The sequence below is a fragment of the Peromyscus maniculatus genome, chromosome 1 (assembly GCF_049852395.1).
Source record: "Peromyscus maniculatus bairdii isolate BWxNUB_F1_BW_parent chromosome 1, HU_Pman_BW_mat_3.1, whole genome shotgun sequence".
NCBI classification, from domain to species: Eukaryota; Metazoa; Chordata; class Mammalia; order Rodentia; family Cricetidae; genus Peromyscus; species Peromyscus maniculatus.
Genome location: NC_134852.1, coordinates 68,310,770 through 68,315,781, shown reverse-complemented (window position 1 = coordinate 68,315,781; position 5,012 = coordinate 68,310,770). Strand labels below are relative to the sequence as shown.

General features: G+C 44.4%; 1 non-coding gene across 1 annotated transcript; it reads right to left on the bottom strand.

The window, feature by feature from the left end:
• Positions 1-4,488: 4,488 nt before the first annotated feature.
• On the bottom strand, positions 4,489-4,560 carry Trnae-uuc (transfer RNA glutamic acid (anticodon UUC)). The gene has a single exon. It is a non-coding gene; the product is annotated as a tRNA-Glu (tRNA).
• Between the last annotated feature and the right edge of the window lie 452 nt (positions 4,561-5,012).

Genomic DNA, 5,012 nt, shown 5'->3' with positions numbered 1-5,012 from the left:
ATAAAAAGAGAGGGTCAAGTCAACAGGGCATTGAAAAAAATTCTGACCTACTCTTCATCGAGGCTTAGCAACACTGCACACTCCAGAATACAGTTGTTTGACCTTACATGGCACGGCCGACCCAGAACTGCAGCTCCACGCTATTGCCTGGCTTTGGAGTAGATTGTGCACATATCACAAACCAAGGGTAAGAGCAAAATCCAAAATTGGAAGCGTTTTACTGAATGCATATCAATTTTGTATGATAAAGTCAATAACTTCAAACTGGACCTATCCTAAATTGGGAGCTACCTCTATTTAAAACCAGCTACAGTCCCTCCATTGGGAAGTCGTCTATCTCTCTACCCTCTGGAAATTGGGCTATTCTGGAACAGTGCTGAGCACTGGCCCAGGTCTCTGCCTTTTATTTCATATTATTGTCATGATGTCTTACTCTATAACCCAGGCTGGCTTTCAACTTCCTGTCTCAGGCTCCAACATAGCCGGGATTAAAAACCATGAGACCTGACTGAGACCAGCTGTTAACAGGAAGGTTCATTCCTGCTTCCTTCCTTCTGGAAACCACCCACTGTATGTGAGAAGCCAGTGGTTTGTGGAGAGTGTCATACCATGTGGAGAGGTTCTGGCCTTCACACAGATGTTCACTGAATCCTGTCCAGAGAGAGACTGGCCAAGTGCCATGTGAAACAGCAAAAGTGCTTTGCCAAGCCCTTCTTGACTCAGCAGAGCTACAGGGCTGTTTTTTATGTGGCTGTGTTTTGGGAGCGTTTTGTTATGTAAACTCCAAACCAATAACTTCAGTTTCAGAGAGGTCTCACGATCAGCAGATAGCACAAGAAACACCAGCTATATCGGGCTGTGTCAGAGTGCTGAACCCTGACAGGCATCACAGGTTCATCTGACCAACTGGCTCCTGATTAGCTTCTGTCAGTTTGAGGTCCTGATAGGTCAGATGGTGGAAGGAAGAGGCAGTTATTTATTTATTTATTTTCTCTTTTGAAGGCCTGTGATTTCCCAGATTCCAGTCTCTTTGGCAGTCCAACCAGAGGTTAAAAAAAGAATTAAAAAAAAAAAAAAAGGCTGTCTGTGAGCTTGGGACTGAAGCAGTGTATCTAAAGGAGCAACATACAGGGGCTGCTGAGATGGCTCCGAGGTTAAGGGCACTTCCTTCCAGAGGACTCTGCCTCAGTTTCCAGCACCCAAGTTGGGTGACTCACAGCTGCCTGTAACCGTAACTGATGCCTTCTTCTGTAATCCTTGGACACTGCACACACATGGTGCACAGACATGCACTCAGGCACACATACATACATATAAAATAAATAAATATTTAGAAAAATAATAAAAATAAAGAAGTGATATATGTCCCAAGTGGCCATTATAAGAGGTTAAATGACTGCCTCTAGCGTTAGCAGCTTAAGAGGTCTCAGAGGTCCCCATACTCACTGCAGAATCTAACAATGTTGTCAGCTGATTCTAAGTTCTGGTAATGCCTCTATCTGTCTGTCTATCTATCTATCTATCTATCTATCTATCTATCTATCTATCTATCTATCTATCTATCATTTATCTATCTATCTAAAGGGTCCCTAACTCAGTGGTAAAGCCCTTGTGTAGCATATACACAGAAATGGAATAAATAAAAACCATCCAGGGCATTGTGCTTCTCTGGACAGATAATAATTGACACAAGCTTCATAAGCAGCAGTGTCCAGGGAATCAGACTCCCAACGAAGATATTTTTTACTTTGCTATCTTTTCTTGGGAACAAACACAGTAGTGACCTTGTGACTTGTAGGAATTGAGATACTGGGAGGTCGCAGGAATAATAGCAAAATATTTATTTAAATTGTCACTAAGTATTACTTGGGATTAAAAGAGAGTCTTAACAGGTAAGATATGGGGATCCACAATGATATTGCAAGAAATTATTGTGGTGGTGGACTGCCTCCTTCTGACTGCACTGGAGAGATTCTAGAAAGAAAATGAATTACTCAAGGCTTTAAATTTCAACTCAAATTTCTTACATCATGCCCTCCAATCAATCCATTATCCCCTAGAGCTGCAAAAATAAGAGACAGAGCTGAACACTAAGCCTGTGATTTGGTTCTGTAAACCACAGGTGGACTCATAGCCTGTCCATAACATGTAAGTGGAATTCTGGGTACTGAGTGAGAAAGCAAGCATCACCAAGAAACCAAATGAGGATAGTGGAGATGGCTTAGCTGAAATGGAGAACCATAAAACCCAAAATTTCCAAGAGGCCAATAGATCTTGTCCACAACTGGGTTGATATTTACTTTTCAGCCATGCTAGCTCGTCAATCAGCTGCACATAAAATATTTCCTCCAAACTTGCCTTGTCCTGTGGACCATCATGCTCCCTGATCTCTCAAGTTGAAGTCAGCGAGGCTGAGAGCTTGGTGGAGGATGAGGATCATAGTAACAGCATTTGTAACAGATGGGCCAGAGCCAAGAAATCAGATGATTCAAGAAGGAAAAGTGATACAGTTCCAGATTTTTTTTTTTTTTTTAGGAGAGCAAGAAGGGATGACCATTAGGTTACTCAAATACTACTAACTGCAGATTTCACCATGCAGAGCTGAAAGAACTGAGAGGGATTGACATTCTGCTGAGACAGGCCTTCCCTCTTCATGAGCCTTGCTGTGTATTACCATCGCCATGGGAACCACACTTTTGTCAACCCCACATATATCTCCTGAAACTGCCAGGGTTGTTTGAGCCCGGGCTGCCACTGCTGTCACTGCTAGTAGCTCACAGCTGTCAGCAGCCCCTGTCAGATTCACCAGCGCCACAGGAATTCACACCTGCTCTTGTCTGTTGGCGGCCATCAGGGGATGGTTACTGCTACCAAGGTATTATCTGAAACATTAGGCTTTTCTTTCACCATGGTATCCTCCAGTCTTCCAACAGACAAATATACAGTCTTCAGGAAAGGAAATCTGAGAAATATAGTTTGATTCAGTGCATGCAAGAAGGGTAAAAAATATCCATGCTGTGAAGGATGATAAAGGCAAGCAAGAAATGACGGCAAAAAGTTCACCCTTTGGACAATAGCTATCCATACCGGGCTGTATCCACATTATGCTTCTATAGGGCTGAAGTGCTCAGGTTTGAGTGTTGGGGTTATCTGAAACAACAAGAGCCCTCTTACTGTCTATCTGTGTCCGTCACAGCAGACAGCCTGGGGTGAAACCTTTAGATAACAATGGCTGAAGCCAGCAAGGACTTCTGAAGGGGAGTGAGATGGAAAGAAACTCTGACAGGTAATTACCAAGGACACTTTTGTCTAAGAATTAAGTCTTAAGAATTTGTCCTTGAAGTTGTAAGGGGTGAGGAGGTGGGGTGGACCTGGGAGGATTTGGGGGTGGTGGTGGTGGTGAGAATAGGAGTGAATAAGGTCAAAATACTTTGTATGTGATTCTTCAAGAATTAATAAAATATATTTTTAAAAAAGAATTTGTCATATATCACATGATGGACAATTCCTGAAGCAATAATTTGCAAACGAATCGAATAATGTTTATACTCATATCTTATACGGACCCCTAAGCTGAAAATGTAGAATAATATCCACTTAAGAAACAGAAATAGTGCCTTTGTGTCATAGTGTGATGTCTGCAAAGACAGACTTTTACCTCTGTTTGCCATTCACACTGCTGGTTTATGAATGGTCTGGAGTTTCCTTGGTCAGATTTCTGTTTTCTCAACTGAATTTTATTATCCAAATCACACTAAGTACGCTGGAAATTGGAGCATGATGGGGTTGGGTGACAAGGTTTAGTTAAGCCCTGTGAGTGGCACAGGGATTGGTTCTAACACCGATCTGTTGTAGGTATGCGCTAATCACTGACATGCAGACCTGTGCTATGGTGGCAAGCATGCAGGTGTCCACATAGGGATCCCCCCTCCCCCAGCTTTGAAGGTTTCAAAGCCTCCTACTGAAAATTTGACTTTGCTCGGAACCTTGAGCCTAACTACAAGTACGATTCTTCCTAGAGGCTGCTTCCATGCCTCAGTTTCCCATATGTTGTTAGGCGGAATGTGACCAGATGAATACATGAATGCAGCCTCTCCAGTTGTCCTTTGGATTCCTGCACAGTTCCTCTGCTAAAGCTGTTTCTACTGGGAGGCCTTAGTATCTCAAGCCTTAGTGACCCCCCTTCCGAAAGCTCCCTTCCCAACCTACTGAAATGGAGCTGGGCTGCTCCTGAAGTGTGGCTCCTCCTGTTACCGATCCTGTTTCCAACTTCCTCACCTGCTTAGCAGCTGCCGGGCCATACAAACAATGCCCAGTGAACTGTATTGACCATAACAGCTTGACCACTGTATGCCATATTGTGAAGCACTAACTGCTGTACGGCGATCAAAAGCCCTTGTTCCATGTGTTAACCATAGGGTGCCTTCTTCCTTGGCTAGCAGAAGAGCTTTCATATTAATGTTTTGAAATGAACAAAAATGTCTATTGTTCCCACACCGGGAGTCGAACCCGGGCCGCCTGGGTGAAAACCAGGAATCCTAACCGCTAGACCATGTGGGAACTGACGAAGGCGGGCTACTGTTTAAGTCTATTGAATCATTCATAGCTGCTCCCGCCCACAGAGCCCCGCCCTGTCTTGGCCAGCCCATTTCCGCGCCTGCGCGGCCGCGCTGTGTAAGCACAGTCCCTGCAATGCTGGGGACATTCTCCCTGTCCTTGGGGCTGTGTGGCTTTTTGTTGCTCTGGTCCTTGGCGCTGAAGAGGGCTCAAACGGAGCCCCCATACTGGCCTCTCTTTTTCTAAAGCTCTGTTACAGGCTCTGCACTACAGCAGCAGAAACAATTTGCGTGGGTCAGAACACTGGTGCAGGGAAAGGGTGGGACAGCAGCGTGGTCCCCAGGGCTCAGAGCCTAGTTTTGACGCTGACTATCAGACCGGCTTTTTCAATCACAGTGTAGATCGCCATTTTCACTGTTGAATAAAATCCCCAGATTAGGGCTATTATTATGCGC